General features: G+C 42.8%; 1 protein-coding gene across 3 annotated transcripts in view; it reads right to left on the bottom strand.

Annotated features, from left to right (window-relative positions):
- Positions 1-22331, bottom strand: part of LOC138798719 (heparan-alpha-glucosaminide N-acetyltransferase-like) — a 222682-nt gene that overhangs the window by 10439 nt on the left and 189912 nt on the right. The gene's annotated exons all lie outside the window — the stretch shown is intronic.

Raw genomic sequence — 22331 nt, 5'->3', positions numbered from 1 at the left:
CCATGGGACATATGGGTATTTGCTGCAGAATTTTTTTTTCCAAATCACCCCCCCCCTTCCAGATAAAAAAAAATGCACCACATGTCAATTTCCGCAAGACAAAAGTTTGCCAAAACTATGATTTGCATATTCTTATTTATGAAGGTATCTTAAAAATGCAGCAAAAGGCTGAAATAAGAAAAGAATTAATAACATAGAAGCTTGTTGGCAGAAAAAAGCCCACCTGGTCCATCTAGTCTGCCCTTTGTTCCAAGCATCCACTACTCCTTTAGTAAAGTAACATTTTCTCAAGTTACTTCTGATTTTGAAGCGCTTCATAAATCTGGGCCATACTATTTTGCTTATTTTAGGTTTATGGGCCCAGTGCATAGTTGTTGTTAGTGAGTAAAGGAAAAGTATGCAAAAGCTAGGTTACTGTCATTATAACTCCCCTCCATTTGCTATCCTGTTGAATTCCTAAATAAATTTGTAAGTCACGTCCTTTACAAAAATGACTCCTTATCCCAGGAAAAACCCTAAAGTCTTGGCCACTAGGTATTTCACTTCCCTACATTCTGCTTTCATTGCCCATTGTTAGGGTTATAGCTAATGTTATGTGCAGAATAAGATAAGAGCCTGGGCTGTGTACCTGGAATCTGTGAGCCTGTTTGCCCCTGTCAGATGATCCACACTGTGCCTGAAGGGTAAATCAAAGTTTAGCCCTTATGTCTGACCATCAAGTTCTATGCAGCTGTCGCTTGTGAAAATACCCATTTAGTACTACTGTAGGTACACAGTTCTGATGGCATAGTAAAGAGGAGTAAGTGCTGTGACTGGCCAGACAAGTAAGATAAAAGAAGTGCCTGTGTTTGCACTGCTGGAAAACAATCAGTCCAGGTCTATCCCTGCCTCCTTAATGGACAATAAGAAATAGTATGCACCATTGCAGCAGTGAGTTTGTGACCACTCTGAAAGAAAAGTCACACAAAACTATGCTGTTTTTTTAAAAAACGGACAGTACAGATGTATCATTCCTGGTGGAAAAAAAAAGTTTAGCAATACAGAATGGCATAAAAAAAAAAATCACATACAGCAAGCAATAATATGCTATAACAGGGCCACATAGAATCCATGCCATGTAAACAGTACTAGCCCAGAAAAGATTATTGTCTTTATCCCTGGTGGTCTAGAGCAGTAAGGGTGTTAATGTCTGCATGGTGTAGGTAATAAAGGGATTTAATGTTTGGCTGATGGTCTATGGCAGTATAGGTGCTTGGGTTAGCATCCCTGGTCTTCTAGGACAATGAAAGAATTTACCTCAATGTTCCTGGCAGTTAGGGACAGTAAAGTGATTATTGACCCTGGTAGGAAGGGGTTAATGCAATGAGAAAGGGGTAGGAAGAGTAGAGTGGTTAATGCAATGGTTCTTGGTTTTCTAGGGCAGTCAAATGGTTAATTTGAAGGTCCCTAATGGTGGGTAGTAGAAGGTTTAATCTCTAATACCTGTGGAGCAGTGGTGACTTGGGATAGAGAGCACTATGTAACTGTATATCCACACTGTCTCTCTGGGATTCAGGAGCGCTAAGCCAGATCAGTAACAGGAGACTGGTTAGAGTCTATCAGTGTGGTGAGGGGGGTCTGTCAGCTGTAGGGGTTAAAGGGGTTATCCAGCGCTACAAAAACATGGCCACTTTCCCCCTAATGTTGTCTCCAGTTTGGGTGGGGTTTTGAAACTCACTTCCATTGAAGTAAATGGAGCTTAATTGCAAACTGCACCTGAACTGGAGACAACAGTAGGGGGAAAAGTGGCCATGTTTTTGTAGCGCTGGATAACCCCTTTAAAGTAATAATAGGAGCTGAAAATACAAAATTATGACAAGTTATTAGGGGGAGGCAACCTCAAAATTTCTGGAACTTTTTATCACCTTATTTTAGAAGAGATAACATATTTATTAACTTTTTCCAATATATAGTTTTTAATGACACGTTTTCGTTTTGACAATTGAACTGAATTGGAGTTAAAGGGGTACTCCTGTAAAAAACTAGTTATTTAATCAACTGGTATAGAAAGTTATATAGATTTATAAATTACTTCTGTTAAAAAAAAAAAAAATCTCAACTTTTCTAGTACTTATCAGCTGCTGTATGTCCTGCATGATGCTTTTTTTTCTTCCAATCTGACACAGTGCTCTCTGCGGCCATCCCTGTTCATAACAGGAACTGTCCAGAGCTGGAAAAGTTTTCTATGGGGATTTGCTACTGATCTGGACAGTTCCTGTCACAGACAGAGGAGGCAGCATAAAGCACTGTGTCAGACTGGAAAGAATACATTACCTCCTGCAGCAGCTGATACGTACTAACAGACTTTACATTTTTAAATAGTAATAAATTTGTATAGCTTTCTGACACCAGTTGATTTAAAACAAATTTCTCTGGAGTACCCCTTTAAGTCAGAGAGCCCAGCACAAGACCCATTGTTTCCAGCTCAGTCTCTATGTATATGGCTCTGAAACCACGTGTTTCCCATGATCACAAACTGATGAATGCCAATGCACTGCCTTCTCTCCAATGACGTCAATAGAAGTTATTTACACACGTGAAATATAAACTGGATAAAAATATTAAATAATGTCCACTACTGTCCCAAGCTGTTGCTTACTGTCAGTACTAATAAAGTGTAAAATATACTGGATGACAAATAGGCTTGAATAACAATGGTATCTGCCATATATGACGGAAGCAGAAACAAATCTAAGTTCAATTTCCATTTAGAAAGAATAATATATTGCTTAAGGGAAGATAGCTTGGGGGGAGGGGGGGAATAAAAGACTCTATAGGAATGAATTAAATTGAAGCAATCTATTATGCAAACGAAAATTTATTAAATTGTCAAGAACCAATGGGGAAAATTATAATATATATATATATATATATATATATATATATATGTCAGGGCCGGACTGGGATTTAAAATCAGCCCTGGCAATCAAACCCCAGCAGCCCACATACCATATCCTTCCGTATATATCATGGATAGCCGTGTAAAATACGTGGGGTAGCAAATTCTGCTTCATTTAGCCATGTCCCCCACTACTCCCTTAAGCATGTGAACCCCACCATCAGCATCTAAAAATAATGATATAACATGATCTGCTGTGGATTTGATGCGGCATATTTATGCATTCATTTCAACTGATTAAATCAGAAGCATCAAATCTGCAATGGATTAGGTATGAATGTGCCCTTAAAGGGAACCTGTGGGGTCTATACCAGGTACAGAGCTGTAGATCCCAGCGTACAGGTCAGGGACTGGATCTTTAGTCCAGTGTAAACCTTTATAATCATTCTTTTCATTACCAGCTGAAGTGTCACAGAGGTGGAGCCACAGCAGCATTATAAAAGTTTACACTGGACTAAAGGTCCTGTCAGTGATATCTCCCTCACAAATTTTAGGATCTATAATGGTAGCATAGGTAAAAATTTTCTGTGCATAATACTGTCATAGTTAATAACACCTGTAAGCAAATATTATTCCCATACTGTACACGTTACTGCCTTACTGTTACTAAGCAAACCAATATTGCCAATACTACCAGTTTATAAGTAACAAATAATATCACCACACCATGAGCATTGCCATTACCACCACACAATGACTTATACCGCTATACTGTGACTGAATACAATCCACTATATACAACACTAATATTACCAATAATACCAGAAAACACAGGACGAGTTATACCATCACACCATGCCCACTACTCTCAACATACAGTGACTGAATAATACCACTATACCATCACACCATGCCCACTACTCTCAACATACAGTGACTGAATAATACCACTATACCATCACACCATGCCCACTACTCTCAGCATACGGTGACTGGATAATACCACTATACTGTCACCAAATAACAGCCACTATATAAAGTCCAATATTCTCCCAAAGCAGTGACCAAAGAACACAGGTGTCACACTCCGTCCCTCCAGCTGTTACAACACTACGATCCCCATTATGACTGGACAACTAAAGCATGACGGGAATTGTAGTTTTGCAACACATGGAGGGACGGGTTTGACACCCCTGATACCGAGGTAGATCCCAGCTGTGTAAAGGTTCTGCAGACCTTATTAATGATAGTGCAGTTACATCCTGTAACTCACAGTAGGCGTCTTCTCTGCATGAAGAGAGGACCACTTTTCCTTTTCTTCTACACCTGGCTCCGGCCATCATGAAGGCTTCTCTGGCCATGACTCCTCTCCACGGGATCTGCCAGACAGACATTTTAGGCTTCTTGCTCCAGCAACATCCTCATCTATACATCCCCCCATAAAGAATACCCCCCCCCAGCTGCACATCCCTCCATATAGAATGGCCCCCCCTCTACTTCCCCCCCATATAGAATAACCCCCTGCTGATGTTCATCCCCCCATTGAGAATAGCCCCCCTGCTGTACATGTACATCCCTCCCATATAGAATAGCCCCCCCTGCTGTACATGTACATCCCCCCATATAGAATAACCCCCTGCTGATGTTCATCCCCCCATAGAGAATAGCCCCCCTGCTGTACATGTACATCCCTCCTATATAGAATAGCCCCCCTGCTGTACATGTACATCCCCCCCCATATAGAATAGCCCCCCCTGCATCCCCCCCATATAGAATAGCCCCCGTGCCTTCCCCCATATAGAATAGCCCCCCGTGCATTCCCCCTCATATAGAATAGCCCCCGTGCATTCCCCCTCATATAGAATAGCCCCCTGCATCCCCCATATAGAATAGCCCCCTGTGCAATCCCCCCCATATAGAATAGCCCCCCCCTGTGCAATCCCCCCAAATAGAATAGCACCCCTGCATCCCCCCATATAGAATAGCCCCCCCTGTGCAAACCCCCATATAGAATAGCCCCCCTGCATAATAGCCCCCTGTGCAATCCCCCCATAAAGAATAGCCCCCCTTTGCAATCCCCCCATATAGAATAGCCCCCCCTGTGCAATCCACCCTCCCCCATATAGAATAGCCCCCCTGCATCCCTTCCCCCTCCCCTCATATAGAATAGCCCCCCTGCCGCTGTGTGGCCATGTGAAGTAATTAAAAACAAACAAACACTCACCTCGTTCCCAGCAGCTTCTTTCTCCGGATCTTCGGTCCACAGCTTCTTCTTCCTGCTGCAGCGTGGCGGCGGCTCTCCTCTCTCTACTCCCAGGTCCTCAGCGGCGCATCAGGAAAGTGACGTCAGCCGCTGGGGGCCTGGTGTAGGTGCCCGCAGACGTGCCTGGAGGTGCCGGTGGCGTGCCTGGAGACACGCCACCGCAGCCCCTTCCCGCCACCACAGCCTGCTCCTCTCGGCCTGGCTGGCCCACTCCTGATATACTCCTCAAATCCAATCAACGAGGGGCCGCAGCGGCCCTACAGTCCTGCTCCACGTTGATTGGATTGGATAAGAATGTCAGGAGCGGGTGGGCAGAGAGAAGCGGGCTGCGGTGACGGGAGCGGGCCGCAGCAGTGATTTTTTTTATTATTATTATTTTGCGGCCCATGGACTGGTAATCCAGCCAGCCCAGCGGGCATTTGCCCGGTTTGCCAGATTACCAGTCCGGGCCTGATATATATATATATATATATATATATATATATATATATATATATATATATATATTAGCTTTAGATAAAATTAGGATTTATCTCCCCAGCATATAAACTTTGCTTTGCTTCTCTAAATGAGGGAATGATTGCTGAGAAAGACAAGGGCCCTCTCTACTTTTGCTCTGCTCTTAAACACTGCAGTTCTACATTAGAACCAAGCGTTCACACGTACCGGATCCGCAGCAGATTTCATCTAAATAACTGAACACAGCATCCAATCTGCACCATCAAATCTGCTGCGGATCTGCTGCAGATCTGCTGTGGATCCTGTACGTGTGAACGCACCCTTAAACTACAATACAGCTAGCGGCTGATTCACTACCCACCACACTACTGACAAAACATAATTCACATAAGGGTGCTCTTACACAGGACAGTTTTGAGGTGTGGATTGTAATGCATTAGATAACATAAAGAGCAGATCCTTCCTCTATTCTAGGTGCCACACCTATCTGCCTGTATCTGCAGCTCTGTACCTAGTAAGGACCCTCCAGATTCTTTTTAGGCTATTTTCCCACTACATACAGATGAGCGCAAACAACGGCCATTGTTGTAAAACCACGGCCGTAATTAATGTTCATGATCATAAATTCTGGCAGTAGTTTTACAACAACGGCTGTGGTTTACTGTTAAAGTGACTCTGTACCCACAATCTGACCCCCCCAAAACACTTGTACCTTCAGATAGCTGCTTTTAATTCAAGATCTGTCCTGGGGTCCGTTCGGCAGGTGATGCAGTTATTGTCCTAAAAAACAACTTTTAAACTGGCAGCCCTGTGCCCAACGGTCGGGGCTTACATTGTGTATGCATAAGGCTGGCACAACCTCTGTCCCTCCTCCCCTCCCTCATCATCATTAGGAATGCTCCAGGCAGATTGTCTCCTATTCTCCACCTGTGTCAGCCCGGCACATGGGCTGGATCATTAAGCACATGTTCAGCATGGAGAATATGTTCCAGTGGCATTCCTAATGATAAAGAGGGTGGGGAGGAGGGACGGAGGGGTGGTGCAAAGTTAGAGCATGGGCTGCAAGTTTAAAAGTTGATTTTAGGACAATAACTGCATCACCTGCCGAACAGACTCCAGGATTAAAAGCAGTTATCTGAAGGTACAAGTGGTTTGGGGGGGTCAGATTGTGGGTAAAGAGTCGCTTTAAAGAACAGCCGTTGTTAGTACATAGTGGGAACATAACCTGAAAGAGGATGTATGGTATTAACCCTTTGAGGACCAGACCCAAAATGACCCAGTGGACCGCGCAAATTTTGATCTTAGTGTTTTCGTTTTTCCCTCCTCCCCTTCTAAGAGCTCTAGCACTCTCAGTTTTCTATCTACAGGCCATGTAAGTGCTTGTTTTTTACAGGAATAGTTGTACTTTGTAATGGTGTCTTTCATTTTACCATAACATGTATGATGGGACCCCAAATATATTATTTATGAAGATATAAATAGGTGAAATCATAAAAAAGAATGCAATATGGTAACGTTTGGGGGGTTCCTGTGTCTACGTAATACACTGTATGGTAACAGCGACATGATACTATTATTCTATAGGTCAGTCCGAACACAACCATATGCAGGTTACACAGATTCTCTAATGTTATATATTTTTTTTATGAAATCCTTTTTTTTGGCAATTAAATATTAATAAAATGGGCCTATTGTGACGCTTATAACAGTTTTATTTTTTCACCTACGGGGCTGTATGGGGTATAATTTTTTCCGCCATGATCTCTAGTTTTTATTAATACCATATTTGTGAAGATCGGACGTTTTGATCACTTTTTATTTTTTTTATATATAATGTAACATAAAATCGGTAATCTGCGCACTTTTTTCCCTCTTTTCGTGTACGCCGTTTACCGATCACAATGACGCTTGTTATATTTTAATAGATTGGACAATTACGCACGCTACGGTATATTATATATTTATCTATTTATTTATTTTTATATGTTTTTTTTATATAATAGGATAGGGGGGATGATTTCAACTTTTATTGGGGGAGGGGCTTTGGGGTAGTGTAATAGTGTTTTTTTTTTTACACATTTGAAGTCCCTTTGGGGGACTTTTACATACACTAGTTTGATTTCTACACTGACCATTGCTTTGCCATAGGCATAGCATTGATCAGTGTTATCGGCGCTCTGCTCATTGAGCCTGCCTGTGCAGGCTCAGTGTAGCAGATCGCCGATCGGACCGCACGGAGGCAGGTAAGAGACCTCCAGCGGTCCGTTTCAACGATCGGGACCCCCGCGGTCCCGATCGGTAAGTGACAGGGGACTCCGCGGTCGCTTTAAGGGCGTTTAAGGGGTAAATGACACGCGGCAGCGCGATCGCTGCAGCGTGTCATTACCGGTGAGGGCCTGGCTGCTCACTGCAGCCGGCCCCCACCTCCTATGAGGCACGCTTCGCTCCGGAGCGCGCTTCATAGCGGGAGAAACACTCACGTAACGTAGAGTTACGTCATGGGTCGTCTGGGGACAGACTTCCGTCTAGGGGTTAAAAATAAAAGATTACTACATTATTATGGTGGGGGGCATCTTTTTTGAGGTTCTTTAAACAGCATTTAGTAATATATAAGTCCCATTGACAAAGACATGACACAGTGGTCTGGGGGCTTTTCTACAGGACGGGCTTTCTGTAATGCAGCAGGCTCAGATAGAAAACATTTAAGGAAGAGAACTGTTCTCCTTTGCATTATTTGATCATTAGGTATATTGCACCATTGAGCTATAAAGGGATATCCTCACTGTATTAAAAGAAATTGTAAATTAACATGATTGAGAAGGGAAACGGTCAGGGATACCGTTATAATATAAATGTGTAATAGTGAGTGAACCTTGCTTAAAGGGGTTTTCCCCTCAAACATAAATTTTGATATGCCCACAGTAAAACTAACAATTCCTTCTATACTTGTCTTTGAGGCATCCGGACATCCAGCATAAGGCTATGTTCACACTAAGTAAAAGTACGGCCGCTGTTGCCGATGGCAACAACGGCCGTACTTTTGGCACGGTGGAACAATGCCTTACTTTCAATGGGATCCCGGCCGGAGCGTACACACATCGTATACACTTCGGCCGGGATCCCATACGGGGCCGCAAATAACTGACAGGTCAGTTTTCTGCAGCCGGAGTTCAGTGAATTCCGGCCGCAGAAAGCCCTGTCAGTTCACACAGTGAAGCGAGCGGCTCCGGCCACTTGCTTCACTGTGTGCTATGGGAAGCTCTGATGCGGACGCTGGCCAGTACTTAAGTACTGGCCGAGATGATCCGGCTAGAGACTGGCCGTTCCGTGACCCCGCCATACACTCTTACATAGTGTGAACATACTGTAGTCTAAGGGTGCGTTCACGTACAGGATCAGCAGCAGATTTGATGGCGCAGATTTGAAGCTGCAGTTTCAAAGCAAATCAATTCTGGGCCATCAAATCTGCTGCAGATCTGCTGCAGATTCAAATCTGTGCCATCATATCTGCTGCAGATCTGCTGCAGATCCTGTACGTGGGAACGCACCCAAACGGTGTTTTCCAAGGATCATTAATGAAGTGTTTTAGAATGTCCTCTCATGCTAGCTGCGCCACTTGTGTACCTTCTTCTTGTGCTCAACCACAGTCATATTAGATATGCTTAAAGGGGTATTCCGCTCAAACATAAAGGAGGGGGAGACAGAGAGAAAAGCTCACACACAGATTTTTGTGTTTTCAGCAGAAAACAGAAGCTCAGAACTGAGGAAGGAGACTGAATAGATAATAACAATTATGGAAGGAATTGTCAGTCTCACCACGGGCAGCAACTTATGAAAAGTTATGTTTGAGCGGAATACCCCTTTAAGCATATCTAATACGACTGTGGTTGAGCACAAGAAGAAGGTACACAAGTGGCGCAGCTAGCATGAGAGGACATTCTAAAACACTTCATTAATGTTCCTTGGAAAACACCATATCGCTGGATGTCCGGATGCCTCAAAGACTTGAGGTTACAGAAGTCAGATAATGAATAACGGAAATGCTTTGAAGAATGAAGGGCCATGAGCAGATGCCTTCCTGACCACAGTCACCTGCCAGGCTTCATTGACAACCAGTCATCTGTTCCTTGTTCCATTCTGTCTACAGGCACAAGATAAATGTAACTTTTCTTCAGCGCAAATAACTAAACCTCTAAATCCTCTCTATTTATCGTGCTGTTTTTCTTGTTAAAGGGGTTGTCCGGCGCTAAAAAATTATTCACAGAATAACACACATTACAAAGTTATACAACTTTGTAATGTATGTTATGTCTGTGAATGGCCCCCTTCCCCGTGTCCCACCACCCCCACCCGTGTACCCGGAAGTGTGGTGCGCTATACTCACCTGTCACGTGCCGACCACGGTCTCTGATCCTCAGCAGTGACGTCTTCTTTGGGCGGCCGGCGGATCTTTCCGAGTGCCGGCCGCCCTCTGCAGCGTCATCAAAAGCTCAGCCGCGATTGGCTGAGCATAACTGTGCTCAGCCAATCGCAGCTGAGCAGCTGATGACGTGGCCGCGTCATCAGCCGCTCAGCCGCGATTGGCTGAGCACAGTTATGCTCAGCCAATCGCGGCTGAGCTTCGGAAAAGAAGACATCACTGCTGAGGATCGGAGACCGTGGTCGGCACGTGACAGGTATGTATAGCTCACCACACTTCCGGGTACACGGGTGGGGGTGGTGGGACACGGGGAAGGGGGCCATTCACAGACATAACATACATTACAAAGTTGTATAACTTTGTAATGTGTGTTATTCTGTGAATAATTTTTTTGCGCCGGACAACCCCTTTAACAGCTACAGCCTTGGAAACACTGAAAGACACTGAATGTTTCGGATTGTAAAGGAATTCAAGGCTTTCTCTTAACAATGGGTTAATTTATAAGTATAAATATAGAGATTTCCTACCTCCATGGGGATTCTCAGGAAAATCCCCCTATAGTTTCTTGCCTCGTTGATTAGGGCCCGTTCAAACTATGGAATTGGCACCATAATTCCATGCGGAAACCCCACCCAAACTGGGCGCTGAATTCTGATTACTATCTGTTTGAGTGAGAGGGCTCACGCTCCTCCACTCTCTGTGCCATGACATTGACATGTCAATTCTTTGAGCAGAGAGGCACGGAGAGTGGAAGCATGCAAGCCCTCCCATTCAAACGGATAGCAGGCAGGATTCGGTGTCGAGTCCGCGTGCAGGGGTTGGAAATTTTGGCGGATTCCGTAGTGTGAACGAGCGCTTACAGCGTATGGGTAGGCGTCGGTGGGAAAAATGACCAAGAAGATTGTCCATCCTGCAAGTGTCCTGGTAATGCCATAGAGCATGGCAACATGCCTTCTGGATAACTCAAAAAAACAAAGGCACTACACAAACATCATACACATCCATACACTTAACTAGTGATATAGAACCACTGGGCGGCCCCCTGAGACAACCAACCCCTTTACTTAAAGAAAGTGGAAACTAATAACAAAGGACGTAGCCACAGCCCACACTCTGCAAAATGGGGGAGCACTGACCTCACCCCCTTATAAGCCGATACCAGATTTTCTTAGCAAGCTGATCCTCTGTTATTTTTCTTATTTTCTCATTAATAGAACACAATTCTCGGAAAAGTAGGAATCCAGGGGAAACAAATGACAGAAATACATTGTTAATAATTAAAGTAAAAATTCTGAATAAGTTTTTGTAACTGGAAACAGCACAGACAGTACATTAAAAGAGTTCTCCGACTAGACACTAAAAGATGCAATCCCCAGCCACCCTCCACTGGAATGAATGGATTTATTACTAGGTGCTTGAAGGGATGGTAAACACTCCAGTTTATCTCTCCTTGTGAGCAGCCAAGACTGCTTAGAATGTCCCTCTATGGGATCACTGACGGGAAGTTCAGAAAAAGGCTTCATTCCAAAATAACAACTTAATTTAACATTTTTTACAGTTGTGAGAACCGCCAGAAAGCTGTTATAAATATAGGCGCAAATGTTTTATGACCAAGCAAATACAATGATGTACATGTATGTGAGCTGTGGGTGTAATGGCCACGTAATGCATGGCAAAGGCCTATGGACAATTATTCAAAAACTCTATTAAAAAAAAAATACTACAATGCTTTTGAGCCCTCATGATAACCAACCAGTCCTCTAGCATGGATTAATCATTGGCAAGAATCCAATGTAGCAATTGCCAATATCTTAAATTTCATATTCTCAAACATAACTTTTCATATGTTGCTGCTCATGATGAGACTAACAATTTCTTCCATACTTGTTATCATGTATTCAGTCTCCTTCTCCCAGTTCTAAGCTGCTACTTTCTGCTGAAGACACAAAAATTGTGTATGAGCTTTTTTCTTCATCTCCCTCTCCCTTCCGAGATGGCTTATGTAAACAAGTCCCTATCTGCAACTTTGTAATGCCCGGAAGCATTATTCACAGTGAGTTCATCAGCAACTTGACCTCCGATTATCTCTCCCAGCATTACAAAGAAGCTACAAAGTTACAGCCAACCAAGAACTTGTTTACATCAGCTGTCTCAGAAGGGAGGGGGGAGGTGGGGAAGACGGAGAGAAAAGCTCACACACTTCTTTTTGTGTCTTCAACAGAAAGCAGCAGCTCAGAACTAGGGTAAGGAGACTGAATAGATAATAACAAGTATTGAATGAATTGTTAGCCTCACCATGGGCAGCAACATATGAAAAATTATGTTTGAGGACATTTGGGAAGGTTTACTTATCTGTGGTTGTGATGTAACAATCCCAGAGATCAGAACCTGGGACTACAATACAACCCATCTAGCTTGAATGACTTAAAGCAGTTTTGCCTGAAAGAAGGGGTAAATCCCAGTGTCTAGATGTAGTAGGACAAAAGGATATATTCCTCTAAAGGGAAACTAAGGGAAACTAACCTGCTGATATTTCCCTATAGCAAACAAGGCACTGTGGATAAGTTTCTTACCTTCATCCTCAGAACCATTTCCATGAAATTAGCAGTTCATTCCCTATACTAATGAGGCATTTTGGTGCCGGACTGTTGCCCAAGTGCATTGATTAACTTCGGCTGGGCCACTCTGCTGATATATGGTATATATGATATATATATGGTACAAAATCCCCAAAACACATTTGATTTCCAGAAAACAATGCTACAAAACAGGAAAATCATCGAGGGGTTAGTGAATTCTTTCACTCTGTTAAATCTGTTGAGTATGAACAATATTGTGTGGATGTAAATAATGGTCGATCCTTCAACTCTTACTTAGTATATGCTTTTAAAACGACTCTGTACCCACAATCTGACCCCCCAAACCAGTTTCGGATAGCTGCTTTTAATCCAAGATTTGTCCTGTGGTCCGTTCCGCAGGTGATGCATTTATTGTCCTAAAAAACAACTTTTAAACTTGAAGCCCCGTGCCAAACGGGAGTATCTGTGCCCTAACTTTGCAGCACCCCTCCATCCCTCCTCCCCACCCTCTTCATCATTAGTAATGCTCCAGGCAGATTGCCTCCTATTCCCCACCTGTGGCAGCCCGGAACATGGGCTGTATCGTTAAGCACCTGGGCAATGTTCAGCATGGAGAAAATGTTTCAGTGGCATTCATAATGATGAAGAGGGTGGGGAGGAGGGACTGAGGGTTGGTGCAAAGTTAGGGCACAGATACAAGAGGTTTTGGGGGGTCAGATTGTGGGTACAGAGTCGCTTTAAAATTCTTTACAATATTAGCCCCAAACTGTCCTATATACTTGCACCACCTTGTTCTATATTCCAGAGGGAAGACCCTTTGCTCCACTGAGATATAGGAAACTATATCTAGTTGTTAAACCTGCGGCACATGAGACAATGTTCCTTTCATAGTACCAGGCTTAGACCCCCTCCGTATCCATGATTACACATACACAATTAGAAGAAATTATAATCCCATTAGATGTAATGAACTTGTAATAGTTTTGATGCTGCTCTGGCATTTTAGGTAGGATGAGTGCCATTTATTCCGTGTATGGTGGTGAGTTATGGAGCCCGGTTAGATGCTATGCTGTGAGCCCCCTGCATGTCACTAATGAACATCCTCATGACATAAAATCAAAGTTCATTTGATCCCAGATAGGGCAGATGTGACTTTTGCCGTATATGTAATTGTATTGTTTTTCTGTCACTATGATGGGTTGTGCAGCCTGTGTTGTTAATAGGACAATTATCACTGGCACTGAGGCATCCTAAAGGGTGAGCTCTCTCCGAGACGTCCATCTCTTAAAGGTGAAATCACTCCATGGGTTCCATGTGTCATAGTAGACAAAAGTTTGCTCTGACATATCGCACTGCTCCTGTAGATATAAAGCATTAGCTGGATTGTTTTTGAGAAAATTCCACGTGGCCCTTTATTCTTCAGAACACGATGATCCCAGCTAACAGACCCTAGTGTATTTGACATATGAAAATATGAATTTAAAGGGGTAGTGCGGCCTTTAACATGTATTCATTAAATAACACATATTACAAAGTTATACAACTTTGTAAGTGTGTTGTGTTATTTAAGTGAATGGCCCCCTTCCCCGTGTTCCCCCCACCCCGGAAGTGTGGTGCATTATACTTACTCAATTGCTGTCGACCCCGGCCGCCACATTGGGTCGACGACGTCATCTTCGGGAGGCCGACCGAACTGCTCCAGCCGTCCATCATGCCGTCCCCCTGCCACGTCATCAGCTGCTCAGCTGCGATTGGCTGAGCACAGTTATGCTCAGCCAATCGCGGCTGAGTATAATGCACCACACTTCCGTGGTCGGGGAATACGGGGAACGGGGGCATTCACCTAAATAACACACATTACAAAGTTGTATAACTTTGTAGTGTGTAATATAGTGAATAAATGTTAAACGCCGCACCACCCCTTTAAAGGAATTCCCATGTTTTTATGTCATGTAGTTTAGGCTATAGATTTACAACAATTTAGGACAATTTAAAAAGTAGTCTCCAAATTCAGTTTTATTGATAACATTTGAGGGAAAAAAGCAACATCTACATTCCTCTCAGTTTAAGCAGCTTAAAAATCACAGAAAATACTCCGGATACAAAAAAATCAACTGGTGTCAGAAAGTTATACAGATTTGTAAATTACTTCTATAAAAAAGAAAAACTCCAGCCTTCCAGTACTTATCAGCTACTGTATGTTCTGCAGGAAATGGTGTGTTCTCTCCAGTCTGACACAGTGCTCTCTGCTGCCACCTCTGTCCATGTCAGGAACTATCCAGAGCAGCAGCAAATCCCCACTGAAAACATTTCCTGGGCGGTTCTTGTCAGGGACAGGGGTGGTAGCAGAGAGTCTGACTGGAAAGAAAGAAGTAATGGAAGACTTGAGAAAATTGAAGTCATTTACAGATCTGTATAACTTTCTGACACCCGTTGATTTGAAAATATTTGAGTACCCCTTTAACATAAAAAACTTGATTTAAACAAAATGTGAAATAACAATATGTGAACAGTAAAGAGTGATGTGTTCTCTGCAGTATAAAGGCAATAATATGTACACTGAGGCTGTGTTCACACTACGTATATTTCAGTCAGTATTGCAACCAAAACCAGGAGTGGATTAAAAACACAGAAAGGCTCTGTTCACACAATGGTGAAATTGAGTGGATGACCGTCATATAATGGTAAATAACTGCCATTATTTCAATATAACAGCCGTTGTTTTAAAATAACAGCACATATTTGCCATTAAATGGCGGCCATCCACTCAATTTCAACATTGTGTGAACAAAGCCTTTCTGTGTTTTTAATCCACTCCTGGTTTTGGTTGCAATACTGTTTGAAATATACTGACTGAAATATACGTAGTGTGAACGCAGCCTAAAGAGGAGATTTAGCAAACTGGCTCAGTTGCCCCTAGCAACCAATCAGATTCCACCTTTCATTTTCCAAAGAGTCTGTGAGGAATGAAAGGTGGAATCTGACTGTTGCTAGGGGCAACTGAGCCAGTTTCACTTTACACCATGTTTCATAAATCTCCCTCTGTAATGTTATATTTAAAGCCTTTAAATTGCAGAACACTAGAGACATACAAAAAAACTACAGTTTCATAACTACAGAAGGGACCATCAAACCGCATCTTGAATTTACAAGCAAATTGTCACATTAGCAAAAGTGAAATACTGCTGCATATTGAAGCCAATGTCAACATATGATACATCATCCTCTGCAGAGGCCATAAAGCATACTCCTAGATAGCAAGGTTAATAAAGAACTGAGCTGGGATATAAAAGCACAGTAATAAAAGTCAATAGCTACTGATTAGTCCTACCAAATACATAAAGACACTGACGATGCATCTAACCACCAATATAGAAAATGGCATGGATTGACGACCTAGGGCTGTCTTCCCATTTGCATCGGAGGCTCCATCATATGCGACAGTAAGAATAGTGCACCATGTAGTGCCATGCTTACTGTCAAAATTTATTCCTGTAAAAAGTTTTTCATGCAGTGATCTGCATAAAATACTGTACAATATCATGGTGCCCATATGGTTATTAGGGTCATTGATAGAATTGTTTTTATTGTCTCCTTTTAAGGCCCTATTACACGGAACGATTATCGGCCGTATTCGGCTGATATCGGCTGTTACGGATGATAATCGTCCCTTGTAATGGAAGGCAACGATCAGCCGACATGAACGATGTCGGCTGATCATTGCAGTCGTTTGTCTTTGAACATGTTCCCAGGTTCATAAATTCATATACTTCAATAGAACTGATCTGCAAACCCAAATCCAAAGGACAAGAGTGGTGATGTTTTTGGAAAAAAGCAGCCAGCAATCCCTTTAACTCCTCACTAGTCAGTCGTAAAATGCCAGATTTATTAATGGTGTATGCAGGGACATAGCTAGGATTCACAGGGGCCCCATAGCAAGAATTCTTAAGGGGCCCCCTCCCCTACACACAACACAAAGCACTGTGTGTGTGTGTGTGTGTATGTGTATATATATATATATATATATATATATATATATATATATATATATATATATATATATATATATAATCTGCTTTACTGCTGGTGCACATTTTCCTTTCCTACTTGATTGCGCAGCTGGAGAACAGAGGTCCTAGGTTATCAGTGCAGTGAAGCAGAGATCTGTCTTCTGCTTTTTAACCCATTTTTGTGTGGCAGCATGTAAGTAAACATTGGGTCACTTACACACTGCTTTACATAAGGGGTTAAGCAGAATGACACATGGTCTTGCCTTCTCCCCCGGGCCCCCCTCCTGCATGGGCCCCATAGCAACTGCCTACCCTGCCTCTATGGTAGCTACGCCACTGGGTGTATGCCATCAATTTGATGGCCAACAGATGGCATAAGAATGGATTAATGCATCAACCAAGATAGGACAAATCATACCCCATGTACTATTGTGATGAATATGGTGCATTTTCCGCCTGTCTGGTCTAGTTTTATCCTACCTAACTTTATGAGTATAAATATATTTTCCCCACTCTGTCTTTTACCATTACATAAAGACAGCACTGCTTAGGAAACAATGTCCTACATTTTCCAGCTTCTTCAGTCTTCACAATTCTAACTTGCCAATTAGAATCAAAAATCATTTACAAGACTTGTAAATCCTCAAAGGGGAGCAGGCATGGGGGGAGACCACTTAACACAGATCTGGTAACAGTAGCAGCGGAAGATAATAGAGCAGTGAAGGGATCTTGGTGAGTTTTCCCTTCTCTGTAAGATGAGATGCAGGATTTGACCTTGTTTTAATGACCTTGATATCAATCTACAAATTGTTCTCCTTATGTCATAACAAACCATGATGGTTCAAGTGTACAATGTGTACAGACAACACTGATCATTTAAGGCAAGAAGAGAGAAAATGGATACTTTGCTGATAAGAATATATATATATATATATATATATATATATATATATATATATATATAAAATTAAAATTGGACTAGAGTCTAAAATATAGCAATACTTAGCTGGTATTGTGACCTGTTAAAGGTGCTGGACTATAAAAGATTCCTTTAAGACCCATTCTGCTGGAACCCAGGTTCCATGTGGAGAGATGCTACACATGCTAGGGGGTATAGGTGCAAAGACACCCGTACAACATCCACTGAGTTCCAAGATCAAGCCTTTTTCCTATTAATACGACTTGTACACACAACTTACTGGGCAACTTGTAGAGTCTCTTCATACCGGACTTTGCAGAATGGGCAGGAGAGCAATGCTGGACTTTAACAATATGGTGGTAATGGAGTTTCCCAATGCCTTGTTTGCTTGAGTAAAGCCTATAGAGTGAATGAGCCAGATGTTCCTGCATGCCGAGGAGTGAAGCGCACTGCCACTCACTCTCCACAGCTGTATCTGAGGATTGCAGTGGGTTCCTTAAAATTGTCTGTGGTTGTGTTTCCGCAACCATGCACAATTTTAGGAGCCATTCACCATGCACTCTTTAGGGCCCTATTCCATCAAACGATTATTGTTCAGATTATCGTTAAATCGTTCGAATCTAAACGATAATCGTTCAGTTGAACTGCAGTTAACGATTAACGAACGATTAAGAAACCGTTGATCGCTTTATAAGACCTGGACCTATTTTTATTGTTGCTCGTTCGCAAAATGTTCGCAAATCGTTCGGTCGTTCGCCCTATTCCACCGGGCGATTATCGTTCGCATAATCGTTAACAATTAACAATCTCAAACGACCGCTATTGCAAAAGACCTGAAAACATGGAACGATAATAGTTACTTATGATCGTATTTGCGATAGTTTTTTCTTTGCTATTTCTTCGCTATTGCGTTTGTATCTACTGCGAACGACCGAACAACGTCTTATTCAATGCGAACGATTTGTGAACATTTTGCGAACGAGCAACGATAAAAATAGGTCCAGGTCTTATAAAGCGATCAACGGTTTCTCGTTCGGTCGTTAATCGTTAACTGCATTTCAACCGAACGATTATTGTTTAGATTCGAACGATTTAACGATAATCAGAACGATAATCGGCCGATGGAATAGGGCCCTAAAGAGTGCATGGTGAATGGCTCCTAAAATTGTGCATGGTTGCGGAAACACAGCCACAGACAATTTTAAGGAATGTGTGAATGCAGCCTAAGGGCCCTATTCCACCGGACGATTATCGTTCGCATAATCGTTAACGATTAACGATCTCAAACGACTGCTATTGCGAAAGACCTGAAAACGTTCACTCATTTCCATGGAACGAAAATTGTTACTTATGATCGTATTTGGCCCTATTCCACCAGACGATTATCGTTCAGATTATCGTTAAATTGTTCGAATCTAAACGATAATCGTTCGGTAGAAATGCGATTAACGATTAACGACCGAACGAGGAATATCGTTGATCGCTTAATAAGACCTGGACCTATTTTTATCGTTGCTCGTTCGCAAAACGTTCGCACATCGTTCGCATTGAATAAGACATTGTTCGGTCGTTCGCAATAGATATAGAAATAGATATAGAAATGAGTGAACGTTTCCAGGTCTTTCGCAATAGCGGTCGTTTGAGATCGTTAATCGTTATGGGTACAAACCCACTTGACGTATTTGCTGCGTGAATCAGTCTTAAAAATAAGCAGGCAAAACGCAGGTTGGCTTTATACAATTGTTCTGCATTAAAATACGCAATTGCGTATTTTTGAAGCGTGATACTTGTTGTTAGCAAAGCATCAGTTGTTAACAACCTGTGCGAAAAACGCATGTAGCTTCATGCTTCAAAAATACGCAATTGCGTATTTTAACGCAGAACAATTGTATAAAGCCAACCTGCGTTTTGCCTGCTTATTTTTAAGACTGATTCACGCAGCAAATACGTCAAGTGGGTTTGTACCCTAATGGTACATTTACACGGAGCGATAATTCGCCCGATCGCATGATTAACGATTTTGAATGAACAATGTTTTTTTTATAAGATCAGCGTTTAGACGGAACGATACATTGTACGGAAAATTCGCTATACGATCGTTTTGCGATCGTTTAAGCCTATCTCACACATAGGTGAAATCGCCGAAAGACTGTTTACACTGAACGATCTGCGAATTTTTTGCGAACGATCAACGATGATTTGAGAACATGTTGAAAGATCAAAATGAACGATTTCTCGCTTATCGTTTGATCGTTCGCTGCATTTACACGTACGATTATCGTTCGAATTTGATCATTTTTGTGCAAATTTGAACGATAAATCGTTCCGTGTAAAAGGACCATTACGATTGTGCAAACGATAAGCATCCGGTGGAATAGGGCCCTAGGGGCCCTATTATCGTTCAGATTATCGTTAAACTGTTCGAATCTAAACGATAATCGTTCGGTTGAAATACAGTTAACGATTAACGACCGAACGAGAAAGCGTTGATCGCTTTATAAGAACTGGACCTATTTTTATTATTGCTCGTTTGCAAAACATTCGCGAATCGTTCGCATTGAGTAAGACGTCGTTCGCAATAGATACGAACGCAATAGCAAAGAAATAGCAAAGAAAAAACTATCGCAAATACGATCATTAGTAACGATTATCGTTCCATGGAAATGAGTGAACGTTTTCAGGTCTTTCGCAATAGCGGTCGTTTGAGATCGTTAATCGTTAACGATTATGTGAACGATAATCGTCCGGTGGAATAGGGCCCTTAGTCTTTGGTTTTTTTTTTGTCTTTTAGGAGGAGGGAGAGAAGCTACTGTACTTTACCCCCCCACTTCTTCAGCCACCATTAGTCAAATGCTGAATAATCGGACTCAAGCATGCTCAAGTTGCGCTCATCCCTAGTAGTTACCATTCAATGTGGAGTAATACCTGCGCTGCTTCATAATATTATTAAGCTATGGTAAATTTGCTATTTACAGAAATACTGTCTCTCTGATCCCTAACCTTTCTCTCCATTGAAGAGGCCAGTGTACAGAGTAAAAATAACTCCTGTAAAGAGTGTGAGGTGTTTCAGAGACCAACACAAAGTGTTGCATTAGCCACAAAATCAAATTAAAGCTTTCCAAGCCCCTCCAGGCCCTCCGTGTGGTAAAGCAGCCCAGCCAATGGTTGTTACAAATTAGGTTTGCTGAAATAAACAGTAAAACAATGAGATAAGGAGGAATAATGGGACTTAATGGCCTTCTTTTCACGGAAGCACATCAAATAAAAATCATTTCCTCCACCTGCCATCCCTCTTTCCATCTTGTATAGAACCTTCAAGTAGATATATGTTCAATATCCTTAAAGCTCATGAATCTCCTAGATTTTTTTTTACTGATTAGAGCCAGTTTCTTATTCTAATCTGTTTCTATTGTCTGATTGCAACTATTTTACATTGCATTACTGTTCATTGTTATGGGGCTTCCATTTTGCCTGAGCTATTTTAACAGCCTTTAGAGATATACTTTACAGAAAGCCCCAAGGATCATAGGTAACAGTATCCATAACCTGTCACCTGTCACTGTACTCCTGTCTGTGTTATCTATATACTGGTGTCACCTGTGACTGTACTCCTGTCTGTGTTATCTATATACTCGTGTCACCTGTCACTGTACTCCTGCCTGTGTTATCTATATACTGGTGTCACCTGTCACTGTACTCCTGTCTGTGTTATCTATATACTGGTGTCACCTGTGACTGTACTCCTGTCTGTGTTATCTATATACTGGTGTCACCTGTCACTGTACTCCTGTCTGTGTTATCTATATACTGGTGTCATCTGTCACTATAGTCCATACCTCCCAACCGTCCCGGATTCCGCGGGACAGTCACGTTTTCGGGGTGCTGTCCCACGGTCCCGAAACGGCCCCTCAGTGTCCCGCATTATATGTGGCCCCAGCGAGAAAAACAATAAACCAGTAACTCACCTGTCCGCCGATCCCAGCAGCTCCTCTCCCGGCAGAGCGCGCACTCCTGTCATCCTCCAGGGCGGGCAGCGGGGGACAGAGATACTGACTGAACCGGAAGTGACCTGCAGCCTCTGTCATGAATCACTTCCGGCACAGTCAGTGTCTGTGTACCCCGCTGCCCGCCCGGAGGATGACGGGAGTGCGCGCTCTGCCGTGAGAGGAGCTGCTGGGACGGGAGGACAGGTAAGTTACTGGTTTATTGTTTTTTTCCGCTGGGGCCACACAAATGGGGGGATTGGCTACTATATGGGGGGATTGGATAATATGTGGGGCACTATATGGGGGATTGGCTACTATGTGGGGCACTATATGATGGCATTGGCTACTATGTGGGGCATATTTGGGGGCATTGGCTTCTATGTGGGGCATATATGGGGGATTGGCTACTATGTGGGGCACTATATGGGGGATTGGCTACTATGTGGGGCATATATGGGGGCATTGGCTACTATGTGGGGCATATATGGGGGATTGGCTACTATGTGGGGCATAAATGGGGGGATTGGCTACTATGTGGGGCATATATGGGGGATTGGCTACTATGTGGGGCATATATGGGGGGATTGGCTACTATGTGGGGCACTATATGGGGCATTGGCTACTATGTGGGGCATAAATGGGGGGATTGGCTACTATGTGGGGCACTATATGGGGCATTGGCTACTATGTGGGGCACTATATGGGGGTATTGGCTACTATGTGGGGCACTATATGGGGGCATTGGCTACTATGTGGGGCACTATATGGGGGACTGGATAATATGTGGGGCACTATATGGGGATTGGCTACTATGTGG

Source organism: Dendropsophus ebraccatus, chromosome 8 (genome assembly GCF_027789765.1).
Source record: "Dendropsophus ebraccatus isolate aDenEbr1 chromosome 8, aDenEbr1.pat, whole genome shotgun sequence".
NCBI lineage: Eukaryota > Metazoa > Chordata > Amphibia > Anura > Hylidae > Dendropsophus > Dendropsophus ebraccatus.
This window is presented reverse-complemented; position numbering and strand designations above follow the sequence as displayed.